Here is a 17860-nt window from a genome sequence, read left to right as displayed (position 1 = left end):
GAAAGAAAGAAGGAAATAAAAAAAAAAAAAAATTATCAATATATGCTAACTCTGAAGGTTTTCAGTTAAGGTAGAGAACATTTAGTGGATTAAAAAAAACCCACCTCAACATACATGAATGCTGAGAAATCCACCACACTCTATGTGGTATATCAAAATTGTTAGGAAACAGTTATTAAATGAAGATACAATAGTTACTTGTTTTTTTTTTTTCTTTTCCATATTGTAAAAGAAAAGATTTAAAGAAACTGTTATTTTATTTTTTAGAAAGGGCTTACATGAATATGATTTTACTATAAAATCTGATGACACCAAGCTGTGTGGTCCGGTTGATATGCTGGAGGGAAGGGATGCCATCCAGAGGGACCTTGACACACTTGTAAGGTGGGCTGATGCCAACCTTACGAAGTTCAACCACGACAAGTGCAAGGTCCTACACCTGGGAAGGAGCAATCCCAGGCACAGCTACAGGTTGGGCAGAGAAGAGATTCAGAGCGGCCCTGCGGAGAAGGACTTGGGGGTGCTGGTCAATGAGAAAATGAACATGAGCCGGCAGTGTGCGCTTGCAACCCAGAAAGCCGACCATATCCTGGGCTGCATGAAAAGGAGCATGACTAGCAGGTCGAAGGAGGTGATCCTGCCCCTCTACTCTGCTCTTGTGAGACCTCACCTGGAGTATTGTGTGCAGTTCTGGTGTCCTCAACATAAAAAGGACATGGAACTGCTGGAACAAGTCCAGAGGAGGGCCACGAGGATGATCAGGGGACTGGAGCACTTCCCGTATGAAGACAGGCTGAGGAAGTTGGGGCTGTTCAGCCTGGAGAAGAGAAGGCTGTGTGGGGACCTAATAGCAACCTTCCAGTATCTGAAGGGGGCCTATAGGGATGCTGGGGAGGGACTCTTTGTCAGGGACTGTAGTGACAGGACAAGGGGTAACGGGTTAAAACTGAAACAGGGGAAGTTTAGATTGGATATAAGGAGGAAATTCTTTCCTGTTAGGGTGGTGGGACACTGGAATCGGTTGCCCAGGGAAGTTGTGAGTGCTCCATCCCTGGCAGTGTTCAAGGCCAGGTTGGATGAAGCCTTGTGTGGGATGGTTTAGTGTGAGGTGTCCCTGCCCATGACAGGGGGGTTGGAACTAGATGATCTTGAGGTCCTTTCCAACCCTAACTATTCTATGATTCTATGATTCTATGATTATTAATAAGAGTTCATGAATGCAGAATGAGTTATTTGCTTCATTTATTTTATTCGTTGTGTTTTCAAGATTAATTTTTGGTACATGGAGGTGCTGTCAAGCTTAGGGTAAAATTAGATACCAAAAGGGAAAACTGGAATCTGGATTGTTCTGATTCCCAGATTCCATCCATAGTTGTTGACATTTAAACCATTCTAATATTTTTTTATTATAAAATTTATAGCAAAATTTCCAAATAGAAACAAATTTAATTTTTTTATACTTGACATAATTCCACCTCTCCTGTTCCTTCGCATTGTTCAAGGGAACAGTGAGGGTACAGGCTTGGTTCTCATGGTTATGCCACATCTTTGTACCTTTTATTTTCAAGAAGCTGACAAGGTATCACTGTAGAAAATTAAATGGAGTGTTAACTTTATTTTTCTTTTCTGTCTTTTGGTTTTGATTCTTTTTTTTTCTTTAAACATGCTGTATGAATTTTCACCAGCTCACAGGAAAAAACACAATTATAGCAAAGACAAACATCTCCTGAAGTGTTCTCAAACTCGTAAGGAATTGCTGGAGGTGCTGCAATAAAAATATTTGTAGTCTGTGTTCTCGTTGGAGATACTGCATGATTCTATGTTTGTGAGTGATTCGGATGTATCAGTTTTCTGGACTGTAGTTTTCAGAGAATGATGAGCACCAGTAATCAGGAAATGAATTTGTGAATAAATGAAGCATGGGCTTTTATTTTCAGCTTTAGAACAAGCAGGACAATAGTGTGAACTGCAACCAGAGAGTATTTATGGAATCTACTATTAGAGAGAAAAAGTACAGTATAAACTACTTGTAGCACTTTGTTTTTGTAGTTGTTGGGGAGGGTAAAGGGTTTCTTTTCATTAGGACCCTTGGCCACTCCCAAATCATATGGGATAATTTCACTGATGCTAGATAGTATAATATTCTTCAAATGATACTCAAGAAAATAGATTTATTTAACTTACTGTGTTTACTATATGGATGTTATGCATGGTATTTCTGTGTCAAATTAGTTGGTGTACAGTTTTCTGAAGGTTGAAAAATTCCAGATATTTCCAGTTATATTCAGTGGAAATAAAAATAGTTGGTGCTTGGTCATGTTTTAAGGTATTTTATGCTTTTATGTTTAATGGATACATAACTTGAAGGTAGGGGAAATAAAATAATTCTTGGCAACGTTAAAATTCATATCCTCTTTAGCAGCATCTTGAATGATATGTAGCCAGTTAGGTGTTGCTACATGATCCTCATATTCTTTCCTGAGACATAAAGAATACATTTTCGGAGTATTGCACTGCAAACCCTTACTACCGTATAAAGCTCTTTGTTCCACTGGAAAACAGACAATGCATTTTATCTCTGTTGGAAAACGCATAGTTCAGCAAGGCTTGCTCTAAGAAGGTCAAGTATTGTCTAAGATTGTACCTTTCATTCTACCAATGTCTTTTTGCATGGTCAGAGTATTATTCCTATGTAAGGCCTGATAACCCCGAGCTAGTCTATAAATAAATTAAATTGTTGCCAATACTTTTTGAAATCCAGATTTTTAAACATATTTTGAGGAGATAAACAAGTTTCTTCAGAAATACTTGAGGACAGAATCAAAGTAGCTTTGCATAAAAATTTGTCTTGAGTTGACTCATCATAATGCATTTTTTGACACCTACTTTGGACTCTCTCTTTGGAAGAATCAGTATCAGAATCAGTTTATGTATTACTATTCTGATAGAGTTTGGTGAGACTGAATTTTTAGAATTTCTTAGTCTGTAAGTATCTTAATTTGTGTGCTATGCAGTAGCAAATTAGCCTTTCCTGTCCTTTTAGAAGTTGCCACTATGACACAAAATTGAGTACACATACGATTACTAATTAAAGACTGTTTACTTAGATTTTAAAAAGTTGTTTCAGATTTCATGTGTAGTAAGATTAGATTCAATATACAGTGCAGAGAGCTTGCAGGACCTAATTAGCTATTCAACCATTTGTTAAAATCAAATGATATGAAGGTGCCTTCATCTTTTTTTCATAATTTCCCTGAAATCCAGGGAGGGAAAAAAAGAAAAAGGAAATCCTGTAACTTTACATTTACTTGCAAGGTCTTTGAAAGCATTTTATATTATGCTGTAGGAATACATTAATTTAATTAAATCTTCCTATCAGCAGAATTAAAAAGACTTATTTATTGATAGGTGCAGCTAGGATAAAGTTTGGGAAGTAATTACAGTGCAGACTATAATCTTTTACTACAAATATGGAAGAGCGTTAGCATTTTAGCGTATCTTGGCATATCTCTTTTTTTATTCCTAGCTTAATTAAAAGTAATTCACTTAAGCAATGCTTGTCAGATTCAGTAATTAAAATTTCATTAAGTAGTAATAAGCCCTATAATGACCATGTTGTTTTGTTTTGTCTGTTTTTTTTTCTTTCCACATGTGAAAAAAATATTTCTGTGATGTCAGTTTTTCCTGCCTGATCTTGCTAATTAGACTGCTGTCATCTTGCATGATGATCAAAATACATTTATCATTGCTTTTTTCATCTAATAGTGCAGTGGAAATGGATTTGGACAAACTCATTCTTTGAAAAGTCTTCAGCTGATACTTCACTTTTAAAAATAAAACTCTATATGTAAGAATTGAAAAGTAACCTTGTCTAGATAACTGTGTGAAATGCCAGTGATTGCTACGAGACAGGGAAATATTTTTTAGGCAAAAATCTATGAAATTAAAGCCTGAAGGGGAATGTTACTTTTTCTGACCTTTTATGGTGCAAACTGTAAATTCCATGTAGTCACTTCTGTACTACATTGCATACTTCTGCAATGACAATGTATTTTCCAGAATTAAAGCTACTGTTTTGTCTTCTTCTGGTTCTGAATTTTCAGATTTCGATTTTTAAGCTCTTCTTTGTAATCATACAGCCAGTTGTTTGGGTTTGTTTAGCAAAGAAAAGATAAGACAAAAGCAGTGTTTCTTAAAATTGCTGATCTTTGAGGAAAAGGAGAATAAAGAACTGATAAATCAAGGGACAAGGGAAGTGTGCTCTTTTCTCCATCTTCTAATGCTCCACTAACAAGTTTAAAAACAAATATAAAGTCACAAAACATCAAAACGAAATAGTGCTTAAGTTCTGTTTATTTTGATGGGAGGATACATCTGCAGCCTTTGGTGCAGTCATTTCTTGTATGAATAGTAGAAGAAAGTTAAAGTACCTTATGTTACTGTTTTTTCAATACGTTATTATCTTGTCAGTAATCTTTTCAAGTAATAAGCTGCTGAGTTTTCACACTTGAAAAATAAATGCATTGTTTTTTTAAATTGATATATGGCTATACGTAGGTGAATGTATGTGGATTTGAATTCTGTTGTTACTTAGGCACTTCTGTCTTTCTCTTTGCCTTTCTTTTTCTTTTCTCTTGAAAGAAAAAAAAAAAAACCACAAACCCACAACAGAACACACTTTTCCTTTAAGTGCAATAGGGAATATATGTTTGTCATTTGAGAAACTAAAAAAAAAACCCCTCCCCTATTTCTAATTCTAATTGTTTCAAGAATATATTGCAACCAGTGTGCTGTTCAACTTACTACATTCCCAACTCCAAACTAACTTCTTTCATTTTGAAATCAAGTAAAACTGTAAACTTGTCAGCATCTGAAACCCAAATTCTTTAGTAGTATCAGTTACTTTTTTCAAACATAGAAATCCATAAGAAAATCAAAAAGTTCTGAAATATATGTAAGGTTGCAGTTCAGTGTAATTATTTTAACTTATATCCGAACCGTGTAGCTAGGACCTAGACATCGTTTTACTGTTGAGAGTTGTACTTTATACTCTTTGAGATACTTAGTACTCTAAAACTGTGCCTTCCTTAGTATTTTCTCTTGGTGTGCATATGGCTTTAGGGAACACTGCATGATGATAACATACTCTGAAATGCTAAAATCAATGGATTTAAACCAATTTGACCTATCTAAGGAGAAGGAACTCATTGTTTTTTAAATCTCCCAAATTCACCAGTGGCTCAGAAACCTTTACCATAGGCTGTCACAAAGAGAAGGGTTTCATTTTCTTTCTTTGCAATCACTTAAGGCACTTCCAGAAACACTGTAATACACCTGTTTTGAATGTACAGTTAGAGTAAGACTCTAGAGTATGAGTTAGAGTATGACTTCTGGAGCAAAATCACATACATGTGTGTATGTCACAGATGGAGTAATGCACTTTTCTCATGAAAGAGAAGTAGCAATATGTTGTTTGATAGTAAATGTGACACTGGTTTAACAAAATTCAGTGGCAAGGTAGACTTGATTATTTACTGCATATGGGACAGGGTCAGACAAAAATTATCAGAGAGACATGTTGAATCAAATTATCAAGTCATGATATTCAGACTGGACCACCTTGCATCCTAAACTCTTTCTCAGAGAGGAGTCTTGGTGTGAATGGATCCAAACTTAGTCCTAGACTTGGTCAGTGGTTTATGTCTAAAGGATTACAGGTGCACAATCAATCCTTTATATCACTTAGCTAAGATTTCAAAGTTTAGCATGCTGTTAATCACTTACCAAGAATCTGTTCTGGCAAGGAATCTCTCAACCTTAGCTTCAAGGGGAGATCCTGATGTTTAGGAGAGCTCAATAGGCCCTGGGATATCCACTGTTTATGGAGTAAGATAACTGAGTCATAGTCATATTTGCATACCAACTACAAAAGTTAGTTTATTTCAAATTTGGCTTGAACTGGACCTTGACCAGGACTGTAGTTAGGGGATGTGTTGCTCAGATTAACCTGTGGCTGTTATGTTGTTACCTGTCTCATCTGAATCCACTTTGAGTCAAATGCAGCCATTATGAGCAGACGCATTGACACAGGTTGGGGTTGGGGAAGCATACCGTCACAGTATACCACCAAAGTAAAACAATACAGATAAGTTACTTGCAGCATTCCCAAAAGATACTGAGCTTTTTGAAGCAGTCACCTTTGCATCAGTTCTCATGCCCTTCAGCAAGACTAAATGATTTATCTTTCACTCCAATAGAGAGCATTGGTTTAGTATTTTTCATGTTTAGTTCTAGATTATTCTTTTCTCCCAGACACATACAAAATGTATTTTGAGAGCTGCTCAGAATAGATTGAGTATACTTTAACTGGGCCTTTTCTACAGTGCGATTACACTTTTGGCAGTGCTTGGGAGCTGTGGGATGTCCTCCACACTCCACTTCTGAGGCTCTCAAAACTTTTTAGATGTGCCATATGCTGATATTTTTATTTGAGTTAAATTAGATAATGTAACTGAGCTTGTTTAATTTATGTACTCTTTTTCATGAAACATGCATTACTTCACTCACAAACACTGTAATGAATTATTTTTATTATAGCTTCTTGAAGTAACAAGCTCTGAGTTTAGCTGAGGTGGTCATGAAAGGGGAAAGTAAATATAAAGCTTTTTGTGAAAGAGTGTGTCCTGAATTTAGCTCTGTAAATAATTATTTTGACTGATAACTGATGATTTTTTTTTGTCCTCAGTATGTGCTCCAATTGTGGTCATGGTTAGGTATGTTTTTATTGTAGAATGAAACATCCCAAATTATGACAGTGTAAGCATAAGATACATTGCCTAATTATAGTTTTGGTTTTTTTTTTTTTAGACAAAAGAAGGTGAAATAAACTCTGTGTTCCGCAGAAGCAGTCTTACTCAAAAAATGAGTAAGATTAAAGTTTTTGCATCAAGAAATTATGCTAAAGCTGCTTCAATTCGTGTTATGCATATTGTGCATAAAAGATTTCACTGCTACATTTATTGTACTCACAAAAGCGTTTCAGGGTTGCCTCGAACAAATTAGGGTTTTATCTTTCAGAAACTTTTGCATTCTTGTGCATGTTTTGCAGCATTTTTTGTGAAAATTTTTGTCTAGAAGCTTGCCAGTGCCATAAAGGGGAATAAAATCTGAGGGTTTCAAGAAAGATTAGGAATTTAAGAGCCTAACTCAGTAGCAAATGTGTAAGATTCATGTCATTTGTGGGCATAATTGTTATCAGACTTTTTTCTGGTGGTTTGTTTTTTTTTTCTTCCTTTTGCTTTGGCTCCTTGAAACTGATACTTTTTCTGCCTTGAACATTGTGCGGGTTAGAACAATGAGAGATAGCTTTCTGTGAACTCAACTCAGAGACTGAAGGGATTAAAAATGTTCACAATCAGTTTGAGGATGCTTTAAGTAATGTGTGTAAAGTTGTAGAGCTGAAGTAATCAGTGCCTCCAACAGATTTTCCAGAGCCAAAGAGAGTTGTTTATCACGTGTTATACAAGGTTTCTTTTCTAAGCCAAGAATGTTCTTTTTGACCAAGGAAGGATGCTTTACCGGATTTCTTCAAAATGGAAATCAAAGATTTATTTCTGCATTTCTATTTACGGTGGATCTCACTTAATACAATTACACATTTACAAAGATAGTATAATTAAGATAATCAAGTGGCCTGGTAAAAAGTTTTTGCTCTTACATAAATCCTAGTAATCAAGTCAGTGCTTAGCTCACATATCAACTTCTTGACTTCCTTGTGTTAAATGAAGTGCCTATACTTGAAATACTGCTTTTTAATTTAAACAGTGGTACAATTTAATTTTCCTCCATGCTGAAAGAGCCTTAATATGGAAGGATTTTCGTAAATGTGTAGTGTACCAGTTAGTTCCTGTTTCCTTATGAAAATACCTGTGCTTCCATAAGTCACTATTTAATAAAAAAAAACCAATCCCCCCTAGGAATTGTAACTATTCTGGCAAAGACAAAGTAATGCTACATTTTAGCGTACAAAGCCATAGGGGAGATGGACAAACAACTATTTTTCTATTTTCTTTCTCCTTGTGCTGACGGGATGAATTAAATGCTTTGTCAGGATACCATGCTGACTGATGTCCGTGCTGACGGAGTCTCTTTGCTCTCTAATTCACACTGTTAAATAGCAGTGCTAAAGCAGGCTGCACCACCCTCACAGGAAGAGGCACTGAGATGATGGCTATAGAGTCACTCAGACCAGAGCCAGCAGTGATCAGACTGGAGCTGGAAAGCTGCATAGAAGAATATGGAGTTTTATCATCTCAGAAAGAGTGAAAGACAAATGCTTCTTCTGAAACCAGCAAATAAAAACCAAATAGACAGTCAATGACTAATAAAATTAGAGGAAATAATTACATAAAAACTCTGCTGGGTGAAGCAGATTGACTAGTATTGGGAATTCCCACCAAGAATCATGTACATAGTACCATCTGTTTTTCTATATGTGACTTCCTTTTTTTTATTTTGTTTTTTTTTCTGACGTAACTATTTGATCTTGTTTTGTGAAGGTTAAATTTCTTGCTCTAGGCTGAAATATTTAAAATTTTATCAGCAAAATATCCCTTTGAACATGCTGGAGAAATAAGAAGAAAAGCCATGCATATTAAATCCCTTATAAGAATTTCAGGCTCAGTTTTTTCATCAGCCTATGAAGACAGCGTATACATTTAAAGATCATTTTCAGTAATATAGGGAACAGGAACAATCGTAATTTTAAAGAAAATCCCAACAATATGCTCTATCCTGAAGCCACCCATGGGCAGGTATTTTATCATAATCATTAGTTTTATCCAACAAAGATTTCTTCAAAATATATTTATAATTTCATGGTTGCATTGCAATTGTACAAAAAAGAACACTCAGGTCACTAAAGTGGATGTTTTAGAAATGGTGCAATCACCCCTCAATAGCCATGTAAAACATAATACTTCAGTAATTTATTACAAAAGCTTGTTTATGTAGATTCAGTCTGATGTAGATTTTTCTGCTTTTCGGTATATTGTTCTTTAATAGTCCATTCCTGTTATCATCTGTTGAGCTCTTCCATGTCATCCTGTGGGATTGGAGCCAAGTCAGGAGAACAATGACCAGTGGTGCTCTGACTGTGAGAAGCTTGTAGGTAAAATACAAGAGAGAGTTTCATGCCATTCAGTTTGCTAACTCTTTAGTTAACATGTTAGGTGATTTCTTGAGCTCCTAAAAATCTAATTTAAAATATTATATGATGATATAACAAGATAAAAATTGGGATGATACTCTTACAAGCAGAGCGCTTTAGGATAAATAAGTTTTTAAGAAACCCCTGTAAGAATCAATAGGGTACTTAAAAGCAGCCGCTTTCAGATTGATTAGAGAGAGTCCAGGAAGCTGAATGTAACTCTTATGTGAGTGAGGTGAAGGCAATTCAGACTAAGTAGTCATCACCGGAGACTTCCAGGAAGTGTGCCACAAGGGTGGATTGTTGTAAAACTTTATTCTTCTTTCCTAGTTTATAGACTCTCCTCTTGTAGTGGATATGCTGTATCACCTCTTGATGTTTATTCTTATTCAGTATTACTATTAATATGTATGCGCATTTCTAATTATTATTATTAGTTGGCATTTAAGTACATAGACTGAATAATGCACTACTATAAACACTGTGTATTGAATAATTAAATGAATAATTTGAAAAAAAAAATTGACAAACTTCTGAAGCTGTATGTGTAACCAACTAAATACTAAAACTGGGAGAAGGATAAACTGGAATGCACTTAGTGAATCATAGAAGTGAGTCATGGCTCTAAGCCATTTTTTTTCCTCCAGATATTGAAAGTGTAAAGAATATTCCCTCCAAAAAATCTTCTTAAACTAAACAAATTCATTGTCAGCCACCTACCAAAACAGAAATTGTTAGGGACTGGTTTCCACTTCCTTGTCCAAGGGTAGTCCTTTGCTCATTGCTAAATCATTGTCATAGCAACTGAGAATTAACACTGATGAGTTAAGAGTGCCCGTTTATTGCACTAAATCATAGAATCATAGAATCATAGAATGGTTAGGGTTGGAAGGGACCTAAAGATCATCTAGTTCCAACCCCCCTGCCGTGGACAGGGACACCTCTCACTAAACCATCCAACACAAGGCTTCATCCAACCTGGCCTTGAACACTGCCAGGGATGGAGCACTCACAACCTCCCTGGGCAAATATTGGAGTGGAGTGAGGATCTATAGCTGTGAATCCGTAACTGGGAACCAGGCTGAGATACCGGGGGAGTTGAAGCTAATTACCTCCTTCTGGCCTGTTTGTATGAATTGTGGCATATCTGGCAATCTAAAGACATTTTTTTAAGGCCATTTAAACACCTTGAACTATTTAGTGGTGGTAAAACATCTTTTAGAAGAACATGTTGATAATTTCCCTCTTTCCCATGGGTATTGTTGATGTCAGCAATAATGATACTCCATAAAGAAAGTTTAGGTTGAGCATTTCAGCTGGTGGACAAACAAGAGGTCTTTGGGACCTTTCTTATTTAAATACAGGTAAGATTTTTTTTTTTGTTTTATGTTACTGATAGAACAGTGTTTCAGGGCTTTATTCAGGTGCCTATATGTGAGTGTGTAGCACTGTCTGAAGTACCATGGCATGAGGGATCCAGCCTGGTTTCCAGCTGCTCATGCAGAAAAGCAGAGCCTCCCTTCACTCCTGAATTATATCTGCCAGCCGCATGCAGGTAGGAAATTTTGAGTGACTATAAATGTGTGAGTTTCTGCCTGACCATTTGGCATGGCATATTGGATAAAAAAATTCCCAAACTGTTGGGAGTAAGCTGATACAGATCAGTCTGACATTTTCTGTATTAATCTGTGTGAACATTTTACTTAGCTTCCAAGTAGCAACTACAGCAGGTAGGAAAGTTACCATTGTATTTATATAAGGAACTTGCAGATATATGTGTGCATATGTATGCATATATGTGTGCATGTAACTTTTATATGTACTTTTATATGGGTGTGTATATAAACATTTCAGAATTCAGGTTTATGTTTTGTATGTAAAGTGAGTTGTTTATAAAACAACTTTGTTCTTTCTGGAATGTATGTAATTTTTCTCTACAGAACATTTATCTTGTAGACCAATTCATTATTTTGTTGTATATAGACAAGAAATTGTAATGGCAATTGGTCAATACTGCCTGGGGTTAAGAGTCTACAGATGCCTTAGAGAATTCAGTATTTCTTCTGCCTTATTCCTTTATCCCTTATGCTACAGGTAAGGTTGGGTTTTTTTTTTTTTGATCGTAGGCTGCTACTGGAAAAGAAGGTTCTTCCTCACCTGCCACCTCTGGTGTCAACACTGGCAATTACATGTCCTTGCAGAGGGTCACAAAAGATGACTAATCTGATGGGAGGTTAGAACCTAATATGTAACATGAGGGATGGATGGAAGCACATGGCCAAGGATTGGGAATAGGGAGAAGAAAGCTTGCAAGTAGATAATACCAAACCATTTGTAAAATTTTATCTCAAAATGTATGGAAAAAAAAGAAAGTAGCCTCTTGAACCTCTCATAATTTAGTAAGTTGTTATTTTTACTTGTCACTTCAAACATTAATATCACTGTACAACTGTTATGTTATCTGAATACCAGTATTTTTGGTTAAATGATGGGAGGTAGATAAAATCTAGAGTAAGGCACATCTCAAAAATGCACTTCTACAGATCAGAATGAAGAACATATTTTGCTGTAATGATTTCTGTTTCTTTCTGAGCGAAACAGAAATGGATCTAAATACAGGTAGAATATTTGGATCACAGGATGTATTTTCAGTAGGATTATCTAGTAGTTTTATGTTGGAAAAACTAATACTTGAAGGTGTAAGAATTATGACATTTTCCATTTAATAAAAAATCTGATGCAACTAAAAAAAAATGTTGAGCTTTTCATTTTTATATCAAGGATGAAGTTTCATGCTATCCATATAAGTAACTGTAGCCAGTTGACCCTGGCTAGATGCCAGGTGCCCACCAAACCTGCTTTATCACTCCTCTCCTTAGCTGGATGGGGAAGAGAAAATGAAAGGCTCATGAGTCAGCATAAGGATAGAGAGCGACTACTCAACAACTACTGTCGCAGCAAAAGGTAGACTTCAGGAAATTAGCTAATTTATTACCAATTAAATCAGTGTAGGATAATGAGAAATAAAACCAAATCTTGAAACACCTTCCCCCACCCCTCTGTTCTTCCTGGGCTCAACTTTACTCCTTATTTTCTCTATCTCCTCCACCCAGCAGCAGAGAGAGAGAGGGAATGGGAGCTGTGATCAGCTAATCACACAATGTTTCTGCTACTCCTTCATCCTCGGGGAGGACTCCTCACACACTTTCCTTGCTCCAGCATGAGGTGCCTTCATGCGAGACAGTCTTCCGTAAACGTCTCTAAAGTGAGTCCTTCGCCTGCTACCAAAACCTTACCAGGCAAACCCAATACAGCAATCTCTAAGTTAGAGCCTAGGAGTAAGCAGTTTTGTGGTTCTTGTTGTTGTACAATACTATTAAATCAGAACAGATTTGCCAACTAATTTAATAATAATATAAGTGTGTTCTCTAATAGTATTTTCAGTAAGAGTCTGCAGTCTTGTCATTCAATACTCAGTTTTAGCCATTTCCACCTTAGATACACCCCTATCATCCAGATATACCCCCATCATCAAGACAGCATCCATGTAATATTATTGTATTCCAATTTATGTGTACTTTTTATTGCTTTAGCCGACTTCTATTTTATGTGAAACACAAGAAGAAAGACAATGTTTTCCATTAAGAGTTATGGTCTCTGAAGTAAAATATTGAGGGAAGTATTTCCATATTACTTTTCCCTATGGATTTAATTCAGCACCCTGAATTTAAAACAGAAATATACAGCATACAGACATTCTTAAAAGCAGTGTTGTGGGAGGCATTAAAGATGTAAAGGTCTTTGGAAATATGGCAGTGTTATATAAAAGTACTATTGGTGAGGAGACCAGGAAGAGGTGAAAAAGTAGGGAATAATCCATTGCCCTCTCACTAGTCTCATTTAATCCAGATTATTAATGCTGGAACTGAGATCCTTATATATTAGAGGTATTGTCCTGGGTTCAGCCGTAGCAGTCATTTTTTCTCCTTCTTAGTAGCTGGTGCAGTGCTGTGTTTTTGACTGTCTGCCTGGGAACAGCGCTGATAAAACCAGTGTTTTTAGTTGTTGCTAAGTAATGTTTAGTCTGACCAAGGACTTTCCAAGTCTCGTGCTCTGCCAGGGAGGAGGGGAAGCCAGGATGAAGCAGAGACCGGACACCTGACCCAAACTAGGCGAAGAAGTATTCCATACCACAGCTCATCATGCCCGGTACAGGAACTGGGGACAGTTACCCGGAAGGGCTAGATCACTGCTTGGTTGGGCTGGGTATCGTTTGGTGGGTGGTGAGCGGTTGTATTCTCTCCCCTCATTATTTCCTTTATCATTATTATTATTGGTGGTGGCAGCAGTGATTTGTGTTATACCTTGGTTACTGGGCTGTTCTTATCTCAACCCGTGGGAGTTACATTCTTTCGATTCTTCTCCCCATCCATCCGGGAGCCTGGGGGGGCCGGGATTGGAAGTGGCGGGGAGCGAGCGAGCGTTGCATGGCTTTTTTTCTGGGTTGCCGTCTGGGTTTAAAACACGACAAGTATGTAAGTAGATTTATGCATATGTAACTTACCGAAAAGAGAAATAACAGTACATGAACTTCTGCAGCCTTTGGTCTCTTTATTGCAAATTCCATTGCAAAAAAGAATCATCGGTTTTATATTATTAACTGAGAATTGAAGACACAATTTTTACCCAAACCTTGTATCTCCCTATTTAAAAATTGGTAAATAGGTGATGTAGTCACATATAATTGAGCATGAATATGAATAATATCTTTCTTAGGAAACAGAATTATTTAAAAAAAAAAAAAAAAAGAAAAAAGCAAGCTTTAAAATCTACCTTGCTGTGAAGTTATAATACAAAACTAATCCCCACTGGGAGTTTTTCATGTTAGAAAGAGGTAAGCAAAAAAAATTTTCAAGTATAAAAACATAGCAAAACCTGCAGCACCCTAAATATGATGCCTATTTCTATAGTTTATGATTACAGATTAAGGTTCTGAAGTAGAAAGCATAAAATTAAGAGAAAAAAAAAAAAAGGCAAATAGGGAATGCTTTACGTGGCTGATGGGTTGCTCTGAGTTTTGATATTTTTCTTTTTTTTTTCCAGGAAATACTCATATATAAATTTAAAACTTTGACTGGAAATATTTTCAGATCTGAAACAGAATATTAGTTCAAAAGAAAGCAATATGGCACAGAATAGCAATACCTTTGTTCCACTTTTGGCACTTATCCAAGATGTAGGAAATTTTTAATTGAGTAATTTAGAACAGATTCGTGAATTTGAGTTTCCTATGTTTTATGTAAATGGTTGAGGCAGTAGGCAGTAGCCTTTTTACAGAAGGTCAAATTCAAGCCAAAACAAAATCCAGAAATCTGTTTCTTGTTTTATTGGTTATTTATAAAAAAATCTAAAATACTGTTATTTCTTATGTATGCAGAATATTGTTTTTCTGGTCAGTTCTACATCTAGGCCTTTTTATTTATTTATTTTTTTTTTTTTTAAATTCACATGTTTCTAAGTAAAGCATGTGAACACTAAGTTTTGCTTAACTGTGTATCATCTGTGCATCTGTGTGTATATGTGCACTTGTGTTTAAACGTTCCTCTACTAGAATATGCTAGTCGAAGCTGGAAAGGAATTCCTTGAGAATGTTTGGCAGTTTATAGGGTCTGTTATTCTATATTCACCATGTACATAGTCCCTTTTACTCTGAATCCAAAAAATATTCTTCAAAATGGAAAATTGTGCATCTCCAGGCTTTACGAAGGGGTAAAATGTAGATTACCTAGAAAGTAGATATAAAAACACACAAAAAACCCCCACCAAACCTTGCACATTTCTGTGCAAACTAAATATTTGCCATTGAAGCAAATAATTAGAAAATTAGTTGGTAGGGCATTAGCCCATTTTTTTATTCTGAAATTGTATCTCTTTGGAAATCCCTATTTAGAGAATTTGTGACTTCTCAAGGTCAAAGAAGTATCACCAGGACTCTGGCTGGTTAAAACGCTGGTCCAAAATAACTGCGCCATAGTTCATCCACTATGAAAGAAATGTGCTGTATAATGAACCGATAAAATTGTGGTTGTAAAAGAAAATGAACACAAAGGCATTTAAAAATAGAAGACATAACTAGAATTTGTTGTTCTTCATTTCAATTAAAAAAGATGAAATTCATTCCAGTATTGCAGAGAAGACCTTCATAAATGATGCATTCATAGCCACCACTTATCTGGCAGAGATACTGCCATTGTTAAACAGAATATTGATGAGTTAGATAAAACTTTGAATATGCTAACAAGTGTGATTTTTTTTTTTTAGTTATACGTGTTATTAATGCAGTTCATGACAAAAAGGACTATATATTTCGAGCATGTTCTTTTACTGCATGTGCTGTCATAGCCTTGTGTTAAACTATTTTCTGTTTCCCTTGTGTTTATTATGTTTCATGTGACATGATAGAAAATTAACAGAGATATTCAGAGGAAGAATAACTTTTCAGTAAGATGGAATAAAATGTTTGTGGTTTGTCAAAATGTGGTGATTTGAGTATTTCTGATGCTTCAGGCTTCTAATAAGGACCTTTATTCCCCCCCCCTTTTTTTTTTTTTTTTTTAGTATCTATTGTATCAAAGTGTACTGTGATACTTAATATTCCAGTAGAGTACAGTGCAGGCATATTTACTTGAAAAAAAACACTCGCTGCAATTCCTGATGCAATAAAAATGCTGTTTCTATGTGGTAGTAGTGCAGGAGTGAGGCTTGCTTTGCTAGTGTGGTGGTCTGAATTTTTTCTAGTCTGATCTGATTACACCAAAATATGTGCAAAAACAATGACAGAAGAGCAGCTGATGTTTTGATTTCTTGTTTTAATTTCAAGTATCTGTGATCTAAGCTAAAAGAAGATTGTTTTGTAGGTGACCTTTATAATATTTTCTTTATACCCTCTCACACTATGTCTTCATCTTTGTGAGCCTTTGATTAGTATCTTCTTAAAACAAAAAGAAAGGTCAGGGTAACATTGTTTTGGAGAGACACAAGTTCCATTGTCTTAGCTGTAAGAAAATGTTGACTTTCTCATCTTGTGACTTAACTCATACTCAGTGGTAGAATTCCACTGGGTGCTTAGTTGTCTTTCTTCTATGAATGAATTTTCATTTGAGAATAACGACTGCACAGTAACAGCAGCATCCTTGCTTCCAGCTTGCATTTTGACCCCTCTATTGCAGGACTGGATTTCTCTGGTGTTTCACTTGGGGCATGCAGGCACTTCTCTCACTGAAGGGCCATTCTAAGTCATGTGTTTACCTACATCAAGGATCTTGATGACTGTAATATAGTAGTAGCATGTGTCATGGATTTGTGTTTTTGTCTTGAAGCGGCTTAAGATATTTCTGCTGAAGTTAATATCTGTGTCTTTGGGCAGATAAGAACTAACATTGTAACAAATATGTTTCACTATTGATGGTAGACACTGGTGTCAGACTTGTCTGGAATATAATTCTGCTTTAATAGCAAATTGTCAGAGACTTGGCTATTAGCTTTCATCCTGCAAAAAATATTTGCTTGTTGCACATTGTTTGTTCATGTTACTTCTAAAAAAAACCAACAAACAAACCCACCCCCCCCCCAAAAAAAAAAAAAAAAAAAAACAAACCAAAAAACTGTCAGTGTCCTCAGAATAAAATTCCTTTCTCTTGGGTGATAAAGTTGGAATTTGCAGTGAATGTGCAAGAAGTAAGGTAAGGATGCCCTGATGATGTTCAAGATCAAAAGGCTCACAAAATGCAATCCCACAATATGGCCAGATGTGAAAGTTTCATCCTTCTGAGTCCACTTTTGTCCCTGCAATAATCCCTTTTATTTCACTATTAAGAGAATAATAATTTTCAGGAGCAAGTTTTAACCTTTGCTTCTGCCTAACTGAAAGGCAGATCTGAGCTGCCCAGAACGTTGATGAATGGGGAAAGGGGGCTTGGCCAAATCTACACTCTCCAAACTGGGAGCTTAAGAGGAGAATGAACAAAGAAATTCAACTACTGCCTTCCTCCATGGATCAGTTAGTATGGCTATGTGTTTTAGACTGGACACTATATCCACACTTTGACTTACTTGTGAAGGATGTGTATGGTTAAAATCAGGATCTGGCTTCATTTCTAGGTGTGAACTTGCAATAGTGTAGCATGCAATGCTTTCTTTACCCCGATGAAATCATCTGAGGATATATCCACTATTTCTTTTGCTGACAAATATGTTTTTTGATGTCAGTGTCTAAGGATGTGCAGGTATTTGATAAATACATGTTTTTCACAGAGAAGTGTCTGTAAAACCCAGTTAAGTTTCTTAGAAGGAAAACTGAAAAGTCATAGTTAGCTTGTAACCACCATGTTTAATGGCAGCTTGAGGAAATAATGAAAAATATAATGCAAGCACAAATCACCCCAGAGAATACCAATCTACAATCAGTAATTTTACTGTCAAAACCTAGAGATTTCACCAAGAGGTACTGTGCACACACTAAAATTAGAATAATATATTATGCACTTTGAAATGGCATTCCAGCCACATAGGTTACTGATGGCTGTATTATACAGTGTTTACTTGCAGTCTACTTCAGGGTAATAGAACTGCTGACTTGATATGGGGATAGTG

The 17860-nt window shown here is 36.1% G+C and overlaps 1 protein-coding gene across 1 annotated transcript in view; it reads left to right on the top strand.

Annotated features, from left to right (window-relative positions):
* The window catches only part of IL1RAPL1 (interleukin 1 receptor accessory protein like 1), a 737773-nt gene that overhangs the window by 118256 nt on the left and 601657 nt on the right, over positions 1 to 17860 (top strand). The gene's annotated exons all lie outside the window — the stretch shown is intronic.

The sequence above is a fragment of the Lathamus discolor genome, chromosome 4, assembly GCF_037157495.1.
Source record: "Lathamus discolor isolate bLatDis1 chromosome 4, bLatDis1.hap1, whole genome shotgun sequence".
Taxonomy (NCBI): Eukaryota; Metazoa; Chordata; class Aves; order Psittaciformes; family Psittacidae; genus Lathamus; species Lathamus discolor.
The sequence above is the reverse complement of the archived record's forward strand: the minus strand, read 5'-3'. Positions and strand labels throughout refer to the sequence as shown.